This window comes from Pteropus medius, unplaced genomic scaffold (assembly GCF_902729225.1).
Source record: "Pteropus medius unplaced genomic scaffold, Ma_sr-lr_union100, whole genome shotgun sequence".
NCBI classification, from domain to species: domain Eukaryota; kingdom Metazoa; phylum Chordata; class Mammalia; order Chiroptera; family Pteropodidae; genus Pteropus; species Pteropus medius.
Window position 1 is genome coordinate 7,651,686 of NW_024345601.1, and position 24,240 is coordinate 7,675,925.

Here is a 24,240-nt window from a genome sequence, read left to right on the forward strand (position 1 = left end):
ATATACTACATTTTGTTTATCCATTCATTAGCTGATGAACCTTTGAGTTGTGTCCACTTTTTTGGCTATTGTGAATACTTATGAGTATTTGTATACAAGCCTTTGTATAGACATATGTTTGTAATTTTTTCGGCTATTATTATTATTTCTAAATAAATTAAATATTTTCCATATTTCTAAACTATAAATGTGAAGTATAAAATCTATATGAATTAAATCTCTTTGGGGCTTTCAATAATTTTTAAAAGTATAAAGAAGGCCTGAAACCAAAAACTTAGGAACGGCTACTATACGGAAATTTTCTACTGCTTCTTTTCAAGGAAATATAATTTTCCCATATTTCATTTATATTATTGATTCAGATAAATTTGGCTTTTATAAAACTTGATATCTTGACAGCTGTATTTCCTACATTGAATTTAAGGAGAAATAATGATCAACCAATACAATAAAGTCATCCAAAAGAGGGTGTCATGATAGTACATGGAGGGTTTTTTCTCCTATAAAGATGCTTTAAAAATGTCAAATGTTTTATTATTTTTCATAAACTGTGAGCACTTTCTAAAAATATTGAACTTCAATTCAGATACACAAGCTCTTCAAACTCATGACCTAAATGCGTTACAGGACCCTATGTCTATCCTCAAATCTTTGAGATAATTTTCTTGACTCCTTTATACTTGAGAGAGAAATCCCTAGTCCTAGTCTTCCCAGATGCCTGTTAATTTAGTTTTTATTAAAGTTCTAGTAGTTGGCATCCCTCTACCCTCTACTCATAGCTCATAAAACATGTTTTTTATTAGGTACTTCACAATTATCATTCTTGGTCAACTAAAGTATATTTAATCTTAAAAAAACGTCGAAATTTCCTATTAAAAATAACATTCAGCACATATTTTTTTCCCAAAAGATGTTAATTCTTAAATGTATACAATATCTCTCTGGTGTCTTTAAATGACTACATATGTGGCCAAGTTGTTATACTTTGACCCACGATCATTTATGTATGCTTCTCACATTCTGAATTTCTCCAAATTCATGTAAACGAAATTCTTAAATGTTTTAGATCATGTTTTTCTGTGTATGATAATTTAAAGTTCTAATAACTTTATTAGTTTTAATAGATACTATAAAATAGAAAACAAATTATAAGACATTTAGTTATTCTCCCATAATTAAAAAGGTTATTTTTAATAATAAGCATATATTCTAGGATAATAATAGTTTATTGTTCTTTACTAAGGATTGAGAGTGAAATCTTCTTTCACTGGAAGGCTGTTCCATGAAATTGGGTAGAAATTTCCCTCTGATAGCCAATCTTAATTTTCTCAAAGGTCATCTAATTACTCCTGGTTGAATCCCCATGTGACACACTAATTTAGACATGTTTCCTTATTAGTGCCGACATCTCCCAAGTGTGGGAGAGAACTTCATATACTAACTCGTTCATTTTAAATGTGAATTCAGAAAGGGAAACAAAAAACGTTTGTATGACATACATGCATCTTATAAAAGAAAAAATATGTTGCAATCAAAAGGCATTAGAGTAACATGAAAAGTCAATCGCTTTGGAATTCAAATCCTGCCTCTGGCTCTTAACAACAAAGAAATCACAAGGAAGTTATTGAGCCTTTCTGAAATTTAATTTCCTCATCTGCAAAAATAGAAGCAACATCTTTACAGACTAATTATCAAAATGCAAGGAAATTGATAATATATAGAGGATCTGTATATTGCTTTCTTTTATTAAAGTTCATTACTATTATCATAGTCACCTTAAGACAATATAGATTGACCATGAAATTCACTGCAATCTCAAATAGAAGATGGCTAAGAAATGGCTATTTCTTAACTGAATGAAGAGCAAGCATAACGGTAATGCCCTAGATGTTGGCTAGTCAAATATAATATCACATTTTTGTTTTCAGGAGGAAGAGAAAGGAGGACAGCCTGTAAAACAACAACAACAACGACAAAAGTTTTCCTCTTTCACCGCAAGGGACTAGGAGGGGAAATCATTTTTGCTGAAATCCCCCAAATTTTCTTTTAATTGGTGCGTCAGCTATTGGCACTTTCTATCTCCAATGTATACCACATGAAACAGAATTATTTTCCTCCAACATCATTTTGGCATTCTCCTGTGACCGGCCCAGAAGTATACAAAGCCCCACAGTGATCTCTGAAATTCAGCACAAACTCTTGCCTAAGTTCTATCCCATTACTCCTCATGAACTTTACATTATACTAACAAAACTCTGCATTATACTAACAAAAACCCCTTTTAGTAACCGACCAAAAAAAGAATGGATTCAAAGTAACTTGCTCAAATTGTATTCTATTTAGTACAGCATAGTGAATATAGTCAATAACACTGTAATAACTATGCACAGTGCTAGATGGGTACTAGACTAATCAGGGGGATCACTTTGTAAATTATATAAATGTCTAACCACTATGTTGTACACTTGAAACTCATATAAAATAATTGAATATCAACTCTAACTGAAAAATAAAATTTTTTAAAAAAATTGCGTTCTATTTAAAACAGTAAGAAACAGTAATTCTCATTTAAAATTCACTGATTATACTTTCCAGTGCACCTACAAGGCAGAAGACAACTCTGTATTTGTGACGGTAATTTATTCGAGATGGTAGTATTTTGAAGTTCTGATTATTTTCCTGTACTGCTGTCCTCTAATAAAATTGAGTGACTTAAACACAATGTGAAGTAAATTCCATTTCATCTCTTAAGATTTAATTAGAGATCAGATATACTATACATACATATTTATTTATAGTGATACCAATATTATGTTTTTCAAAACCAATTAGATTAAGAAAGGAGAAAGAATACTGCTGAAAAAGACTGCTGGAACTTATAGCAAATATCACTGTGCTTCTCAAATGAATACTTAAGTAGTACAGTTTCATTTATAGGCTAGATAGTCATGCCAATTAATTTCCGATTCTTTTAAAATTAAATTTTGGTAACTTATCCACTAGTGGAAAACCTGTGGCCTTCTCTCCACTGGCCAGTACATTCCAAATAGAAAGGCACAAACTAGGTAGACACTGTGAATGTTGTGAGTGTTGTGAGTGTTGACTGTGGGTGGGTGTGTATGTATATACATATACATATACCATGTGAGTATCTGAATACTTTTGAAATAAACAATACTTATTTTACCAAATTAACTTTTTTGAAATTACTGAATGTTAAACAAAGTTAATATTTAAAACCTAGCTGAGAGCAAATTTAAAAGTAAACAATTAGCTATGAAGATTCACTGTTCATTAACTATTATGGATATTTTGTAAACATTTCCTTGTACAGTAGCTCTGATTGAATGTTCTTATACTTCATCTCACTCATCTTAGCCTGAAGTTGAAAGGCCTTTCCGAATATTTATTCCTCCCTCAGGAAAATTAAGTATCAAAGTGCTTCTCTCCAGGAGGCCAAGTTAATATTGCAACCTAGAAAATTTTCTTCTGCCTGCTCTCTTTTTTCTCTACCTGATGTTGAATGCTGAAATCATTCCGTAAATTTTATTTCATTTTGTCGGCATTGTTTCCCTTTCTCCCACATGGCAGAATTAGAAAGTGAGAAAAAATTTTAAGTAGTCTAAGATTTCTTTCTTTCATTTTATGTATCTATTTCTTCTTTACCTCTGATTATAGTACAATAGTTTCTTTGCCTATTTCTTTTTTCTTTTTTTAAAAGAGTACAATGCCTGGCACTAAAGTGGTGCCAAATAAATAGTCAATGAATGAATGAATAAACAGGAGTGAAATAACAGTCTCCACCCTTTCCTTTGATGTAAGACCTTCCAGCCCACAACGTTTAATTAGTTAACTACCAGATTCTCAGTGAAGTTATTTGAACATTACTTAGGCTCCCAAAACCTTTAAATTATCAGGTAAAAGAACTAGTTCACTAGTTCTTTGCAAACTATTTTGAGTTTATAGATCTTAAACTGAATATTTTTAACATTCATTGAACAAGTTCTTGAGCACCTAGTCTGTCAACTTAAATAAAGTTTGTAAAAGATTTAATATGGTTTCATTAGTATATTTCTAATTGTACTCCAAATCTATATCCCCTCAATTTAAATTATTACAGGTCGACTATTATTTAAAAGGTTATACTGTAAAGAAGTTTCTTCAGAATAAAATAACAATAGCAATATCAACAAGATTGAGAATTATTATTAATGCAAAAACCAATAGCACAGCATTCAGGTGTTAGTAAATAAATCTTAATGATCTAACCAGATGACACCTGGTAGAGCATTCTGTTGTAAGTGCTATATTCCATTGTAAGTGCTATATTAGTGTCAAAATGCACTAACGTAAAGGAGTTTGAATATTACAAAGTGTTTTGAAATAATGACATAGGAAAAAGAGTTAAGAAAGTGAAAGAAATTTGGCTTTGTAAAAAGAGGTTGAAAAGAGACATGTTTCTGTCTTCACATATTTGAAGACAGAAGAGCTTCCAAGTGACAGGGAGGAAATAGGTATAGGTGCATTCAGTATTATGTCAGAAAACAAATGAAGTGAAAGCTCTAGAAAGAAGAATTTTAATTCAGCTTAGAGGGTATATTCTAATAATTAGATATACCTTGGAATGTAATCATTCTTTTCATACTCACATACGTCCGTATCTATATAGAGAGATAGAGACCTTTATATGTTGCTTTTGAGAGGAATTCATATATATATAAATTTATTAAAGCTTATAGGCCTTAAATATTTTTCACTCCATATCCCTTTCTAAAATGAGACAATACTAAAGAAATAATTTTGCATGTGGCATCTGCTTAATGCCCTGCCCTATTATTTCTTTATTGAATGTAATACATATTCATGTACATTTTATGCAAATTCCTTGGACTAATAGATTAAAATGCTTATAAATTATTCCTAAGCAATGGGAGTATCCACCAACAGAAATTTTTCCCAGGGTTAGAATTAGGAGTGGGAAGCAGGAGGTTTTCAACACAATAAGCTATTACTAAAGGGAGATACAAATCCAAAAAAATTTTTAAAACCAACATGATAAAAAAACACAAGTCTGTCTAAGAGGTAAAAGAAAATCTGACTCCCAAATTACAGCTTGTTTAAAGAATAGCTTTAGTGTTACAGAGATCCTTCACATTTTTAGCCAGCAAGCTATTTAGTATTCTTATTTTATTATATCAATTTGTATAGTGAAGCCCAAAGGAATTATACACAAAACAAGTATTTTTTTACATTTTTTCCCTGAAAACTACAAATATAATAAAAGAAAAACTTTGAACTCTTTTCTAATTTGCTCTTTGCTCTCATTCTTCTTATTTATGTTTCTAAGAATAATAAAATCTAACTTGTCAAACTAACTTGAAAGAGAATAAAAAGAATAAGCCAGTTTAATCATTTATTTTAGCCAAAGAGTCATTTATTCCTGGTAGTAGTATCCTTGTCCTCAGCCATGTAAGTCAAAACTTAGCAAATCAAAACATTTCAGTTCTGAGATGACAGATACTAGCACACTTTTTTCAGAAAAGCCCCAATTAAATTGGATATATCTTTACATTCTCATTTCCAAATTAAAAGTCACTATATAATATGCTTCTTTCCCAGTGATTTGCCATACGCTTCATTTGGCTAGTTCAATTTCCTTTTGGGTGATCTGTATATTACCTAAAATAACATGAATGTTGATACTTCCACACTCACAATAAAGCAATAAAACATTCACAACAGGTCCTAAGAAGAAGCTCATATCACCAAATCTTGAATATGTAGTGCTGAAGAAGTCTTCTGAGGCATTTTAATATGCTTAGAGACTAGCTTCCTATCCTCAATGGCTATTAGCAATGTACTCAATTCACTGAATGTTATTACGCCAACATACAAATTGTAGGATAATTATTGGCACTGTGCTTTGGTATTTCAACCATGATGTTGATATTTATCTTTCTTGGTAAAGGCTGCTATGGGAAAAAGGATGGAATAAAGAAAACCAGAAAATGGAGGGGCAGGAATATAAAGTAATGTTCCATATAATAATTTAAATGAATATTACAGGGAAATCTGTTTGACATCGCCACTTTTTATAAATATTTCATATTATTATTTTTAGGGTTAAAAGAACTTTCCGATGGAGGTAAGCCATAGGTACTTAGGGTAGGGTGAGGGAGAAGGATTAGTCCTGGTATTACTTTTGGTCATAAGATAATAATTTCTGATTATCAACAATTCCTAAAATAAAACTTCATAATTTTATATAGCATCATCTATGAAACATACAGCATCATCTGTGGAAATTTTCATGAAAAAATAAGATAAATTGAACCTGAATCTAATCAAGCCTAAAAACTCACTTCTTCGCAAGTAAAACATGGGCTAGGGAATCCAGTTATGTATCTCCACAGGGCGTAAACACACAAATCTAGAATATGAGATAACTAGCCCAGTTTGCTTCAAAAAGACATCAAGGGTGTAGAAGTGGAGAGAATGTAAAAAATAAAATGCAATGTGTGGTATTTCTTTGGATACAAATTCAAATAAAGAGATGGAAAATAACAGTTTGGGGATAATTGGTAAATTCTGAATATGAACAGAATATAAGATAGACCAAAGAATTGGTTTTAATTTCATTAGTTGTGATAATGACATTGTGGTGAAGCAAAAATATATCCATTTTTTAAAGAATGTCTACTAAAATATGTGGGGGAGAAATAACATGGAATCTGAGATTTAAAATGCTTCAGCAACAAGCACAATGAACAAAGAAATAGTGTGGAAGAATTTTTATAATTCTTGAGTTGGGGTGATAGTTATATGGAGGTTCACTGTAATATTCTTTTTATTTTTACATACGTTTAAATTGTTTACAATTCGAAATTTTAACTGCATGTTATAGTTTATTTAAATGGCTTAAGTGGTGGCAATTAAGGGCAGCTCCTTTGCTATAATAAAACAATTGATATCCTATTTTTCCCTCTGTCTTTAAGCTGATTTTAGCCCATGGATGAGTTTCAGGGATCTATGAACTCCCTGATGTTTCATTCTCAATTTACTTCCCTGGGAGAGAGTCAAGTGTTATATTTTTCAAGATATCAGTGTCCCAGAAAGGTTAGGAACTACTAGAATAGAAGCTTTTTGAGAAAGATTTTTGTCTTTCAGTTGGCATTAGCTAGTTCATTTCTGGACATTTTTAGCAAATAATTGAAAACGAGAGTCGCTACATGGTAGACTTTAACTAGAGCAAGTATATATCTCTATTTGCCTGGAATAGGCCAACTTAGTGCCTGTTGCCCTGGTTTGAATGATAAATTACATAGTCAGTCTAACTCTAGGCCACTCTTAAAGTCTAAAGTAGAAAATATGTGAAACGTAAACAGATACTTGAAACAGGTTAGTTTTTGTTCTTATTTTTTATGTTCATTTTATCCTAATTGTCCAATTGGACTCTCCAATAACTATATGTCATTGACTCAGTCCCTACCAATAATATTGAATTTCCTTGATAATGTTAATATAAATTTTGTTTTATGCTCTAGCACACATATTAAATTCTTCCTTATGTAAAAGGAGTATATAAACCTCCTGGCAGCGTACTTGTAGTCTTAGTCTGTGCATTCACTAAGGTATTTGGGGGATACAAATATCTACAGATTAGAGATTATTTAATTTCCCTAGAAATTCGTGAGGAACTATTAGCTTCCTTCAGAGCTAGTTTTCTCAAGTATAGGGCTTTTACTGTACACTTCTCCTCTCTAGTGATAATCTGATATGGTATCTACTCTGTAATTAAGACCCGATGATAGTATTACTTTTCTCTTAAAAAAAAAAAAGAAATCAATAGACATTGAAACTAGCCCAAAAGCAATCACTTGGCAAATAACCAGAACTTGGTATCCAACTATTTTCACATGCAACTGAGTATTTTCCAGGATTCATCATTGTGGAAAAACATCGATTACAATATGTGTTACATAAACAACCATTCCAAGTCTATTAGGTAACATACAATCCTCATTTTCTGGGTGACCTGATAAGAAATGATCTGACTTCTATGAATCTTATTTTATGGTATACTTGCCATATACATATATGCATATGGTGATCCACAGCAAATAATCTCTCCTAAAGTTTCACTTGTCAGACTATAACTTGATTTATACTGGAGACAACAGAAGATAAAGATTCCCTAGGAAGAAATTAAGTATCCAAATTATTCATTACAAAATGTACTGAATCTTTGTGACGTACTTAAAGAGAGATCTATATTACTTTTTATCTCGGAGACCTACATAACTGGAGATGATGTTTCTGGATGTCTATGTCCAGATATAAACCGTTAGTCCCCAGTGGATTCGCAGCAGCAAAAGTCAGAGGACAGGTAATTTTAAGGGATGAGTCTGAAAAGAGAGGCAGAATTCTCTAAGCCAATGCTCCTCTGCACTCATTCCTCAAAAAGACTGCTAGAGAGTAGGAATTTGTTTGTCCTCTGAGGAGTCAGGGAAGCAAAAAATTTCAAAACAAAAAGAGACCTTTGATGTCACTAAGCCCAACCTCCTCATTTTACATACAAGAATACTATGGCCCAAAGAGGTTGAATGCTATACCCAAGGGCCACATAATAGTTAATACAGAGCTGGGCTGGGAAAGCTTTTACTACATGCTATCTTCTTAAAGCTGAAATTGTGGAGAAAAATCAATATTCTATATAGACCACAAAGCAGAAGAAAAATGAAGTTGGAATAAAATATATAAAATAACAAGTTGAATATTAAGGAGAGTTTAAGTAATTATGGAAATTAAGAGCATGGACAATAAACAAGCTTTAAAAATGTGATAAAAAGTAGAGAGTGGATGAAAATGAAAACAAGGACTTAACAGATTTCAATAATCCAAGATGGCATTTTCTGTCCCAATACAAAAGGAAAAAATACAACCAACACTAATTGTAACATGCCACTGATTTATTTAGCAAATTTTAAAATGTGGGGGAAAAGTGCTTCTAAAAATCAATGAAATCTGGTAAATGGATAAGAGAGTATATTTTGAGTTTGTTACATGGTGGTCTTAGTCACTTCATTAATTCACTTCATTAATTTATTACCCCCCTTTTCTTTCTCCTCTTCTTCCTCTCCTTCCTTTTCTAAAGATCATCATCACCCACATTTTACTAAATACCTTCTCTGTGAAAATAAGACTGTCCATCTAACAGCACTAATCAGGACCCATTCTCAGACATTTTTGTATGATATTACAGAAACGGTCTTCTATTCACAGTGATACTTGGAAACTCATCATAGTGAATAATGATAACTCAGTACAAGTATTAAAACTTCCAAAAACTATGCTCTAAGGCTATGCTGGAATGAAGAAACATGAACTAATTTCCACGTTTAGTGTATTCAAATGAAGAGCAGAAGGAGGGGAAAAAAGCAGCAACATGAAACATTTGAGCACTGAGCAAAGGCTTCTAAACACAGAGGTCCTCCAAAACCTACTAGGATCTCAACCTGCCTAGATCAGGAATTTTGAAGCTGACTGATCTAATCACACATTTCATTTTGGTGATCTCGGCCACCCAACAAAATCTAGCCTCCTCTGTCATTGCCTAAACAATGTTGTTCCTCAAACTGCTATATGTCCTTCCCACCTCTCCAGCTGATCTCTAACCATTTTATTCTCAAACTCTCATTTTGTTGTAAACATCTTCCATCTTCAACCTAATTCTAGAATATTTTCTAAACCTTTTTTCATTTAGACCCTGGACTTCTCATAAAGAAATTTTTCCTTCTCTTACCACATACTACAGGTGGCAATTTCCTAGTTATCACATTTAGAACATTACTTTTCCAACCTCATCTCAAAACCCTCCCACTTTTGAGGTATACATCACCTGGCTGCATTACTCTTTACTCTTCCTTGTTGCTGTCATCTTTTCCTCCTCCACAAAATCTCCTGAATTCCCTGAAGACCCTAACACTTAATTCAGTCTTACTTTCCACTTCAAAGTATAATAATAATTATCGTTATAATTATTATTATTATTATTATTATTACTATTATTTTGTAATGTTTGATGTCTGGCAGGGCTATTTCACTTTCCTTACTCTTTTTTAAATTAAATGTATTGGGGTGACATTGGTTAATAAAATTATACAGATTGCAGGTACACAATTCTATAATACATCATATGTATATTACATTGTGTGTTTACCACCCAAAGTCAAATCTCCTTCTATCACCATATATTTGACCACCTTTACTCTTTTCTACCTCCTCCCTCCACTATATCCCTCTGGTAACCACTAAACTGTTGTCTGTGTCATGAGCTTTTATTTGTTTGTTTGTCTTGCTCATTTGTTGCTTTCAGTTTTATATCCCACATATGAGCAAAATCATATGGTTCTCAATTTTTTCTGACTTATTTCACTTAGCATAATTATCTCAAGAGCCATCCATGTTGTTGCAAATGACAGTATTTCATCTTTTCTATGCCTGAGTAATATTCCATTGTATATATGTACCACAGCTTCTTTATCTAATCGTCTACTGATGGACACTTTGGTTGTTTCCATGTCTTGGCCACAGTGAATCATGCTGCAATGAACATCGGGGTACATATATCTTTATGTTTTCATATTTTGGGGGGAAACACCCTGAAGAGGGATTCCAAAGTATATTGTAATCATTGCTGACTTCAACATCCATGTTAACAGCTCTTTAACAACCTAGTATGCAAGTTCCTTAACCTTTTCTCCAACATATAAACCAACCTTACTTATGTTTCATGAAACTTATTAATACCTAGAACTCTTTCACTTCAAAACCTTAAATTCCAGCACACTGGTCTTTTTATAGTTGCTCCTTCTTCAAGCTTTCTCACTTCTTTATTTATAATAATACATCTACTTGAATGTCAGTGAAGTCTTTAGAACTGGCTATGGTATATGCACAGTTTTAGGGTATTCTTTCTTGAGCCTACATTTCTATTTATGTCTTAAGATGTACTTAAAACAGGACTTAGGGAGATCTACAAAGCAAGGCCAGAATAAGATGTAAATTACATGCAGATGAGTAAATCTACATTGTGCTTCCAATGTGTACTAAATGTTAAAAGAATTAGGAAAGGTGGTAAAAAAAAAAAAAAGGAAAATTCCTGAGAGATTGTTTGGAGTCCTGCCACATGTTTTAAGTGATCAGAAAGACTGAGATGTTAACCTGATAACAAAACAAAAGAAAGGTAGGAAATTATTATCAAGTAAAACAAGACAGTAACTTTAGAACATCAGAAAGTAAGGTTTTCATATTATTGTAGAAATAGGGAGCCTTTAGAAAAATTAATTTGAGTTTGTAAAAAATTCCCTTTTGTTGTGAGATCTGTGTCCCTAACCAAAAATCTATCTTTTGTATTTGCATTTAATAGGACTTTTTTCCTATTCTTTTTTTGGAGCCACTAAAAATATATATACTTTATATCATTTCTTTTGTTTTAATATTTATAGTTCAGAGCAATTGAAAAATAAGAATAACATGTTGATCTCGTTATCACTGTGTCTGTATTTATTTCTGATTATGTGTATAATCAGAAAAAGCATAGCATTGAGAACCTGGGAAATATATTCTAACCTTTGTTAATCTCACCTATAAAATGTTTTAATATTGAACCAGAACTTTATAAACTTTATAAATGCAAATTATACCCTTCTTTCCCTTCCTTCCTTCCTTTCAACTATTAAGATACCACAACCAAGTCTCAGTATGAAACAGGCATTCCATATACAGTACAACCACTAATAGTTTATATATATTTATATAGTCCAGAGTTTGCATTCCATACTCTTCTAAGAAATTTGTGTGTATATGTATATATAAATTCGTGTGTGTATGTATATATATCCAATTTAATCCTCACAGTAACCCAATACGTATTATTATTATCCTCATTTTATAGTCACAGAAACTAGGGCATAGAGAGATTAAGTAATATGTTTAAAGTAATAAGTGGTAGAAGTAAGATTCAAATTCAGGTGGTTTGGCTCTAGAATCTGTGCTTTTAGCTACTATGTCACCTTTTCTCTTTAAGAAGTATTTAGGGTTATTGAAAGCACCTTTGAGAAATGAGAATATGACAATTTGACAACACTTAACAGGAAACCCTACAGTCATTCTGGCTGTCTCTGCTGATACTATCTACTTGTGGCATAAATATGTTTAACCAGAGTTCCTTTGTCATGTACATCCATATAAATACACACACACTATATTATATATATATACATATATATATACCCACATATATATGTATATATGTATGTATAAACACACACATATACACCCATAATTCTACAAACACATACAATATTATTTTTATTTTTTAACTATTTTATTTTTTAATTAAAAATTTTTTAAATAGTTCCTTTTAAAGTTTTCTATCACATTATTGCATTTCTTGGCATTTCTACTAATTACTAAAATCTATGTTATTCACTTCTCTTTTAAGATCTGATGACAGTACAATGAATAACATAAACTGGGGATGAATACAGGTCAATAAAATGATAAACCTTCTTTCATGCACTACAGCTCGGCAACAACAAAGCATATTTGGCCCAAACATTTCTAGGGCTTCATGAACTAAAGAACTTAGATTCATTTCTAATTCATTTACACAACTCATTGGAATGTTGTTCTGTAACAACTGATTGATTCACAAGTTCTCCCCTCCTCCCTTCCAATTCTTATAAACAAAGGACAGAAGAGTCTCCTTCCTATTAGACATACCCAAGACACTATTCAGCAACTGTCAGAAAAGAATGTGATTCCATGTTATGCTCTGTTAAATTCTAGAGTTGCACCTACCATAACATATGTAACTTTCTTTTTCCTAGTAAGTGTCCCACTAGGCTGCAGATTCCTGAGGAAAATTCAGTTCATTTTTGGGTCCTCAGCGTCTAGCACAGTGCTTGACATATAGCAGACTCAATAAATATTTAATGAATGGTACATGAACAAACAGACATCCTTCCTGTTTTTTGTTGTCAGCAGTTGTTTTTGCATGAAGTTGTACTCATAATCCTCTGTAATAAATAGTATACATTCAGAAAATGAGAAACAGAGAATAAGTGTGCAGACTATGTTTTTGTTTTATTTTGCTTCCTCCCCATATAATCACTTTGGTATTCATAAAAGAGTTGGACTAGTAACCAGAGAACCAAACCTGATCTTTGTTCCTACTTCTGGCAATGATAAACTAGATTATATAGGGCCAAACATCATATTGAAAACAACTAGAAGATCTCAGAAAAATAGAAAAATAAAGACTTGAAGGCATCAGAGAAATATCAAGGCAGGAATCAATTTGAAGGGACCAAGTTAGTAAAGAAGATTGAATCTCCAAGAACCAAGGTCAGTATTTAGAATCTTCACTGCAGCTGAGTGGTTAAAAAACTGAACAGAGCTTTCAAAAGATTCTCGAGTTTGAGGGCGAGAGGTAAAAAAAATTGAAGTATATGGCTCTGAGCAAAACAAATTTTCTATTAGGACACCTTAGAAATAGGGTGAACCTGAAATGAACTATTCATTTCAAGAAATGAAGACCACCTTCCAATAATCTCAGGTTTTGATGGAATCAAGGCGATACTGGAATGCCAGCATTCCCAGGCTAATTGCTTCGAAAAGCAAAAGTAAATCTTCTCTGGAGAAAAATCATCTTCTATAGGCTCAGAATATTGCTACATTAAAAAATTATAAATTGTCTAGTAAAAATCAAAAATAACCAGACATTAAAGAAGACAAGCCATAGGCAAAAAGCCATAGGCAAAAAAAAAAAAAGAGTACTATAAACAGATCCACAGGAATTGATAAAATGAAATTATCGGTCATGGACTTTGAAAATAATTGTAATCAAGATGTGCAAGAAATTTCTTTAAAAGTTAGTAATGTCTGAAGATAAACAGAAACTATGAAAAGAAAAATAAATTAAATTTTTGAAAACAATGTAAGTGAAAATAAGAACTCAAGTATGGAATAAGCAGCTCATTAGACACAACCAAAATTAAATAATAAAACTAGAATATGGATAGATTTAGGCACACAAAAAATATACAAAAATTCAGGGTAAAAAAATGAAAGAGAACTTCTGGAGAAAAGGCTCTACATATGTGCAACTGAAGTTCCAGAAAGAGAGTATAGTGAAAGAAAAATTGGGAGAAAAGAAATTTAAACAAATGCAAATAGAGAACATTTCTAAATGAAGATGTCAAATCACAAATTCAAAAAGCACTGTGAAACTCTAGCGAAATAAAAAGAAAACAATACCTTTGATTTTCATGGTAAAACTGTCAGGAAAAATGAAACAACACAAAATCATGTTTTAAATAGTTGGAAAAGAGATACACTATCTTCAGAAGTTACAGCTGACCTTTTGGAATGAGCCAGAGGACACTGGAAAGATATTGTCAAATTGGCAAAAGAAAAGCACTAGGATCTATATCCAGTAGCTATATCTTTTGAAATAACCATATTTATACACGAGAACTAAATTTTTCACCAGCAGAACAAAACCAAAGAAAATGTTATACGATATTATTCAAGCTAAATAATTTCAGCTGGAAATATAGATAAGAAGAAAGTAATAAAGAACAGTGAAAATAATAAATATGTGAGTAAATCTATATTAAATATTAAATGGTTTATAAAATGTATAAAAAAATAAGAGGAGCAAAGAAACATAAAATTGGCTAGACATTTAGAAAGCAAAATGTAAAATGGTAGATTTTAAACTAAATATATTGAATTATATTAAACGCAAATTGACTAAATATTCTAATTGTAAGACAAATATTATCATCTGATATTTAAAAAGCTAAATTTCTATTAAGAGACAATTACTGGATACAGAAATGTTGAAAGAAAAAATTTGAGAAAAAATATATAAATACTGATAAAAAAAAAAAACTAGCCCAACTATACGATATCAAATAAATTGTAGATAACATTTCTACAGAAAAAGAAAGACACTTTATAATAATACAAAGTGGATCTACAGAAAAAGAAAGACACTTTATAATAATACAAAGTGGATCTACCAGGCTGGTATGTACCAAATAATATAGCCAAAAAAGTTAAAGCAAAATATCACATAATTAAAAGAAGAAATAGTCAAATCCACCATTAGTGCAGGAGGTTTTAAAAACATTTCCTGGGTCTACGGCTATGCCGCCCTGAACAAGCCTGATCCTGTCTGATCTCAGAAGCTAAGCAGGGTCGGACCTGCTTGGTACTTGGATGGGAGACCACCTAGGAAAACCAGGTGCTGTAGGCTTAAAAAATAAAAATAAAATAATAAGGGATTGTAAACTGACAAAGTCCTTGCAATCTGTGAGGTCAACAAAGGGTTGCCTTGCTTTAAAAAAATAAAAATGAAAAAATTTCCTTCAGAAAAAGATGTATATATCATTCAGAATACAGAACATTTGAAAAACATGATTCATAAATGACGTCATTGACCCGTATAGAACTCTACATACCACAACTTCAAAATGCACATTCTATATAATAGTCATAAAACATCTGTCCAAATTTACCATATGCTGGATGATAAAGCAAGTCTTAACAAATTTCAAAGAAGTAACATGATACTGTGCATGTTATGTTCTCTCATCATATAGAATTAAGCTAGAAAGCAATTTTTAAAATGACAGCTAGGAAATCTGCATATGAATCAAAGCAAATATAATTAAAACTGGAAAATTTTAGGAAGTAATTGATTATGAAAATATGATACATCAGAATTTGTGCAATGCAGATAAAGTTGGACCTGGAGGGAAATCTGTTGCTTTGAATGTATATATTTTTCAAAATAAAAAAGGCTAACCCTCAATAATTTCAGCATCTATCTGAAGTGAGAAAAAAGCAAAAAGAATGTAAAAAAATAATAAAGAACAATTTAATAAAAATTACCAATAATTTAAAAATTATTTAATAGAAAACAATAATAAAATTGATATATCCTTAAAAGAAATACCAAGAAAAAAGAGAAAAGGCATAAGCAATCAATATGAATAAAAAAATGGAACATGACTACATATCCTACATACTATAAAAAGTAATTTTTTAAATAGTAAAAGATATTATGAGTAAATTTATGCATATTAATTTAAAATATAGATAAAATGATAAACTCCAGAAACACAAAATTTAACAAACTCCAAGAAATAGAAAAATTGGAAAGTCCTTTATCTGTTAACAAATTGAATTGATCACTTAAAATATTCTCTACAAAAAATTTCGGGGCCAGATTGCTTCACTAGTAGATTCTAAAAGAATTTTAAAACAGAAAGAAAACTAATCCCTCACAAATTCAGAAAACAGAAAAAGAATAAACACTTTCTGATTTGTTTCATGAGGTCAAAGTAACCCTTATACCAAAATTTGATAAGGGTATTATGTATGAGAAAAAAAAATTATAGGCCAATCTCACTCATAAATATCTGCAATTTATTAAATCAATTATTAGCAAACTGAAATTGCTAATATATAAAAAAGATAATAAAACATGACCAGGTTGGGTTTACTCAAATGAAAGTTTCATTTGGTATTTAAAAATCAATGCGAGTTACCACTTATAAAATAAAGGATAAAATCATACAATAACTTCCATAACTGCAAGAAAATAAATGATAAAATTCAAACTCCACTTATAATTTTTAAAAAGTATTCACAGCAAAGTAAGATTAAAAGGAAAATTTCCTAGCCAATAAAAAACATCTATAAAAAAAACCATAGGAAGACATCATAATTAATAGCATAATGTTGAAAACTTTCCCTTTGAAATCAAGAGTGAAAAACAAAAGATAACAGTCTCTATGCAATATTTTACTGGATGTCCGAGCTGTGGTAATAAGGCATCAGAAAAAAGGCAAAGGGGATGGAAAGGAATAAAACTGTCATTATATGGAGAGGAAATTTGAAACATATAAAACAAATTACAAATAAACTATTGGAATTAATAAATCAATTTAACAAGGTTTTCAAATACAAAATAAATGCATAAAAATCAGCTGCTGTACTATAAATATCAATAAATAAAACGAGAAATTTAAAATACCATCTATAAAAACATTACATAACTAAACATAAACAAATTAACAAAAAATATGGAAGACACAGAAAAGGTATTAATGAGAAAAAAAAGTTAAAAAATTAAAAACATAAGAATTATGTGCATGACTTGGAAGATTCAATATTATAAAGAGATCCATTCACTCAATGTTGTTTCAATGTAACCCACTTTTGGTGGAAATAACTGATTTTAATATTCATACGGAAGTTCTAAGGGTCAAGAATAGATAAGAATACCTCAGAGAGAAATAACCAAGTTGAAGTAGTTATCCTACAGAACAACAAAGTTGATTATAAAAGCAAGAGTAATTAAGACAGTACATTTCGGAGACAGAGACAGACAAATATAGACCCCACAGGGGAAAAAAATAGAGTTTAAAAATAGATCTATGCATACATATACAAACACTTGTGGGAACAAGATGGTCTTTTAAATAGTGTGAGTTAATAAAGGGAATAAATGTACTTGACTCTTACTATACACTATACATTAAAAACGTCAATTCCAGGTAGATTGCAGAATTAAATAACAGAAACAAAGTAATGAACTTTCTAAAGAACAACATAGGAAAAAAAAATCATTTATTTTAAGTAGGGAAAGAGTTCTTTAACAGGACATAAAAAGCACTGGCAATACAGTAAACAATCAACAAACAGGACTACATTAAAAAATAAAAGTTTCTACTCAAAAAGATACAATTGAAAAGTGAAAGATAAGCCATATAGTGAGAAAAAGTATTTCCAACACATAATGGAAGTCTCTAGAATTCCTACAATTTTATTTTGTAACATCCTACAAAATTTATCAAAGAATAGTATGTTGTAGTTATTAGTGTGGTTTGCCAAAATTTTCCAGCTCTTTCTTCTGCCTGCCCTCCTTCTGGTTGGGTGGGAACATGTAATGAGTTCTGGCAAATGAACTGTGGGCAGAAGTTGCATATATCTGAGACCTTCTATTGCCCTCTCATTTGCGCTGACATGGCATCCGACGACATTTAAAATGATGGCTGCTCTGTCAGCAATGACCTCCATGAGTAATCTTCAGTGGACATGTAAGCAGGTGAGATAATATAAGGGTATAATATAAGAAATACAAAATGTATTTCTTAGTGTGAATCACAGTAAAAAAAAAAATGCTGAAGGGATAATTTGAACTATCTCTAAAGGGTGTGGGAAAATGGGAGATTTCTGTGAGGTATTATCAGGCAAGGACAAATTGAAATTGAATTAATTTCCTGGGAATGAGTAACCAAAACAAGGAGAATGGATAGGGTGAGTATTACTTCCTCCAAATTTATCTATGTAAATTCTCCATCAGCATCACTTGGAGAGATAGTATTAAATTCATCCATTCATTCGACAAATGTTTGAGAGCCTATTAAGTGCCATAACGCAGGAAATAAAGCAGTAAGGAAAAAAAATCAAGTACATATTCACACTGGTCTATAGTCTCATTGAGGGAAATCTTGTAAGAAGCTTCTAAGTCACAGTCTCTACTCTTCCAAGCACTTCTCAAAGTTACTTTGTTGCTTGAAAATTTGATCCTTCATGTACTCTTCTAGCCAAAAGATTGACATATCCTTCTTTGCTAATTTTTCATCAGGAAGATAAAGGATAAGGGCAGTTTGTTTTTAGCACATGTATTTCAACAAGTTCATAAACTATACGATAAAAGAAAAAAAGGTTGGGAATACTTATGGAGACTAACTAGCAAGTAACACTACATACTAGAAACTGTATCTTTTAGTTTGTATATCATTTCTACCTTTTGCTTCTCTTTAATTCTATTTTTAGAACCTAACACTAGTTATAGCATTATCACTAAAATATGGATAGACCAAAAGAGTTTAATGTAACTTGGCAACACTAGTAAAAAACTATTTTGTGGAAATGGTTAATAGCCTGTAGTGGAAATTAGCTGAATTTCTTTAAAAATAAAAGTAATCCCCTTTCTCCTTCTATACTACACAGGCAATAAATGACTAGAAAGAATAATATTAAAGTGTTAATTTTACATGATAAAAACACAAATATTGTAAAATGTGTGAAAAACAATCAATCTGAATCTTAATTTTATATTACCACACATTATGACATGATCACTATCCTTCTTTTCTCTAAGATAATAGAAACCACATTTCCATGCTAATCATTATAGGCATACTCAAGTGTATCTTCTTATCAGCTCTTAAAGCCAAATGAATATTCGAAATTGAAAAATATTTTCTAATTATTTTTGAGAGAATTAGGTCACTGGCAAACATCTAAACAACAAGAAGATATTAGCAAGATCCTCAATATACCACATAATTCAATCCTGAATAATAATATACTAAGAAGTGTTTTAAAAATATACATTTCATAAAGATTTTAATGTTACATATTCCTTAGGGAAAAAAACAAATGTTCTCCAAATTAGCATATTTGCATATCTATCTTATTAATGCTCTATTTCCTATCAGAGATTATAAATTTATGTATTAATGATATTTTTATCACACAATCATATATTTGCTTTCACATTTGAGAGTGTGATTTTTCCAAATAATTTTTTAAGTTTTTGTTTTATATTTCTTCTCATTTAATTGTTGTACCCATTTGTTAAGACTGAAAAAGTAAAAGGCATATGAAACAAGTAAATGTATATAAGCTATATCTCATAAAACAAGAAAGTATGTGTGATTCTTGCTGTTTGCCTTACCCAGTTCTACATATATATATATATATATATATATATATATATATATCATCATTTGAACTGTGTTCAGAGACAAAGTCATCCTCTAACTCAGAAAATACACAGAATTTCAAGCTCGAAATTTGGAAAAGTTTATATTCTGACCATTTGGTAATGAAATCTTCTGACTTTGATCAAAGTCACACTATTTGGTCAGTATTGCAAGGAAGGGAAGAGAATATGAACAGGTTTTTTGAGTAATGACAATTTAAATATATATTGAACAATTTTTTAAAGTAGCTTATGGAAACATATTCACAATCTAAATATCTAGATTACAATTTATACAATATCCCAAATAGGGAAAATTAGTGCATTTGGGGAAAATCTATTGCATTATCTTTTACATATCTTAGAGAAAATAAAAAATATACTGCAGACACGTTGATCAATGCATACAACCCATGCTCTGCTTCATTGATTTGTTGAGGACATACTTTAAGCATTAATGAAATATGAAGTCAAGAAGTAAAACAAATTTATGTTAAAATTGAAACATTTCCTTTCAAAACCACAAGATTATATTTACTAGTAAAAATCCCAAAATACCATGAATCTAAAGTAAAAGGTGTTTATTAAAGCAAGAGAGGAAATGGAAGCTCTGAAATACTTCTCACAAAATCATTACTCAGAATATGTACCTTTTGTATGTACCATTTAACCATATAACCAAAATTTAAAGCATAAAAGGTACAATGACAAGCAAAACAATAGGGAATTATATTGCTAAACTAAATTTTATAAAGTCAAGAAAATTAATTGGGCACACTTGTTTTGGAATCTCAAGTCTAAATTTATGTTCTAATTAAATAAAAAGTATAGCTCTAAAAGCTGGAGTCTAAAGAAAAGAAAAAGATAACTCTATGTGACTAAATGTAATAAAAAAATCAGTCTTAAATGTTGAGAGAAAATCTGTGTTATCAAGACAGGTGGCAATAAATATGAAGAACATAAGGCAATGTTCAAAGCTAAAATCATTTATTCATTCATTCAACAAATATTTACTGAGCACCTACTCTTGCCAGATTCTGTTTTAGGAGATCAAGATACAGCAATGAACGAAACACACAAATCTCTGTCTTCATGTAAGTAGTTACTAGTAAGGGGAAAGAAACCAAAAACAAAATAAATAACATCTACAGTGTGAGAATAATAAAGTAGGGTGGGAAGAATAAGTGAGAGAAAGAATCAATAGATTTTAACAGTCAGAGCTCCCTCTTTGGAGTTTTTATATGGAGAAGAGAAAAAACGAACATCAGCAGTAAAACCTCTAGTTGAAAATAAGGCCAACCAAAGCCTGTTCCACAATTTTTTCTGATCCCAGATAACCAGTATAATTATTGGGAAGGGGGGTAGGTAGTATGGGAAAAGTAGACAGGAAAGTCTCCAGATAGGTTCATATCATTCACCTATAATGTGATTGGAGAGAACTGGTTTAGATAAACTTAGCACACATTTAGTGTAATTTTATCATGCTTCTGGTAAGTATGCAATTCTGTATTTAGCTCTCTGGATTTCTTCCTCCGTTTCTTATCTCTCATAAGAACAGCTCCCTTCTGATACATCTAACATAATTTTCTCAAGGCAGTGTATCCATAGTGGGACACATGCAATGATTTTAAGTGGTAGACAATTTAAAATTTTTAAACAATTATTTACAGATATTATATTTAAAACAAGATTCAGTACTTTTAAAAACTGAGTAGATTTAAAGTAAAACTCATGAAAAAAAAGTAAATAAGTGTAGTGTAACTTTGTGCAGATGAGATCCTCAAGAGAGTTAAATTAATGACAGAAGCTTGAGAAACGTGGTCTTAAGGAAATCCAGCTTCCTAAACTTCATTGGTTTTTAACCATTCTAGCACTTTCTCTAGTATTTGTCTAAATTCAGTAAACTTTATACTTTAATGGTCTTTCTTTTCTACTACCTATTATGTCACTATATAGAAAAACATAGTAAAGAAATCTGAAAACATAGTTTTTCCTGTCTATATTCTCCATCTTAAGACCCCACCCCAACCACCCCAACCCCCGCCCCACCGCTGGCTTCAGAAGCTATAATTTTTAGTGCTTAGATTAACAAATGCTAGTAGTAATATTATTTTGGTTCCTTTTATTTAATCTTTAATAGCTTTTAGCTATTTGACCTTCGGTATTCTAGCATGTATAGAAATATCATCATTCGCTCTGTTTTTTCAATCATTTCTGACTTGAGAAAAATATCCAGCAGTCTGAAAAAGTGTGGTAAGTTCAATTAAATCTTATCTAAACATATCCTTGGAAACAAGGTTAGATAAAACAGACTGCAATGTAAGACTAAAATTAAATGTTTTAAAGGTAAAAATACAAACACTTCATTTGAATACAGTAATAGAGTATACAGAACATTCTCTAATTGCAGCAGCTCAATTTCAACTTTCTTTCTTGAAATACTCTTAGCAAATGTTTTGCTAGAGAAAACGGCGATATGTAATTAGAGAGCAACGGAAAAAGCATGCTGCATGGTACAGTAAGACAGATGGGTTAGTCTCTGAATCTATTTTTTTAGTACATAGCAGTTATGAAGTTTTGTGGTGATCTGATAGTACATAGGTCTTCAAACACATCTGAATTCATCTGTCACTTAATTTCATGAATCTGGGAGTACCAGCAATAAAAGTACGTGTATCTTTCAAAATCAGTATAAAATGTTATCAAATTATTATTAAAATGTTGCTTTCCAGTTAGGTAATAAATATTCATTTCAATCACAGTATTTGCTGATAATCAATTATAATTCCATGAGGAACAAAAAAAATCTTTAAATAGTAATGCTATCCTGGCTTTAAATCAGATCATTTTACAAAGTCATACTTTTAGCTATGATTATTACATTTTTTTCATCAGATTCAAGTAACTCTGGCAAAAAAGGCAGTGGTTATTATTCTTTTGCTGTAGCAAGCTGGAAATCTGGAGAATTAAACTGTATATACTACAAACAATTTGATATATTTGAAAAGGTAATAACATAGCAAAATGTATGGGTGAAGGGAAATGAGGAAATTAGACAATTTCCCATCCATCTACAACTCCTCAAAGGCAATCAAGAATTTTGGACTGCCATTTTCAAAAGGATATGATGGCCTAAGCAGAGCAGTCATGACTGGAACATACTATGTAAGAATCTGTCTCAAAGAGTACCTTCCAATCTACTTTTTATAATTAGCATGGGCTAGAAGAGGTGGTAAGTATTCACGTCATTTTTAGAAAATGAAATAAAATCATATTAATAATGATAATCACCTATTCCAGTGATGATTTCTATTTTTCAAAGTAAAACTGAAAGAAATATGAACAAGGAAACCATAATATCTGGTGGTGGGGGTGAGGGCAGGGAGATACTTGTTCATAACGTAACACAGACATGTCATTTCTTAAAACTAGCAACTGAGCAATTATTTATATAGCCTCTTACTCTGCCTTTAATATCATAAAGATGAGACAGTATAGCTCCTCACACACACCTATGCATAGCCCAGAAGGAGAGTTCTTTATTTCAGAATGAACAACCCTATGCATAGTCAGTCTTGGCTGGAAAAAAAGGTGAGCTACTTCGTCCTTTTCACCATTTACTATTTAGTCCTTCTGGGTAAGCCAGATCAAAGCCAGATCACAGCTGTTACCCACTCTATGCTTCGTAAAGTTGTTCTATATCCATCCCGCCTCTTTCATGAGTCACTGAGCTCTTAAATGCCTGCTCCAAAGTCCTGCTTCTTCTCTTTCCAGACTTTGACTGGGTTGATGATCATTTTATTCTGTTTGGGGATAGCTCTAGAGTACTTCTAATTATTCGATTATTCCACTATTGGATGTATTATAAAATATCACCTCATCTATGCCTAGCTTAGTGTATTTTATGTCCTCAGAAAAGTGGTAGGATGCACATTGCCATAAATACAGTTCGAACTCACTCTGAAGTATTAAAAAACACTAAAAACCTTTCCAAGATATAACGGAACTTGGTTACAATGGTTTGTGTTATAAAAACAAACTCAGTAGGACAAGACTCGGGATTCTGGCAGTAGAAATAATGGGGGAACTTCAAAAAAGGTGGAATCCAACCTCCCTGAATGATATCTCTCAATTTTAACGCTGGACACAGTGTGCCGTGTGACGTGTGACTCTGTGGTTCCTCTCCAATACTCGGCGGTGCAGCTAAACAAGCAGAACCAGGTTAATGGCTGTCTCTTGGGAATCAATGATCTTTTCTCCATCCCTGCCACATTTACCTTGGTTCTGCCTCTTTCTCATTTCTTATCAACATATATATATGTAGGTTGCTTCATGCTCCTAATCTTGCCTCTCCACTTCGTCTAATCACATTTTCTACTTCATTC

General features: G+C 31.5%; 1 protein-coding gene and 1 pseudogene across 1 annotated transcript in view; one reads left to right on the top strand and one right to left on the bottom strand.

The window, feature by feature from the left end:
* The window catches only part of MACROD2 (mono-ADP ribosylhydrolase 2), a 1,804,338-nt gene that overhangs the window by 1,565,471 nt on the left and 214,627 nt on the right, over positions 1-24,240 (bottom strand). The window lies entirely within an intron of this gene.
* On the top strand, positions 15,210-15,328 carry LOC120612098 (uncharacterized; annotated as a pseudogene).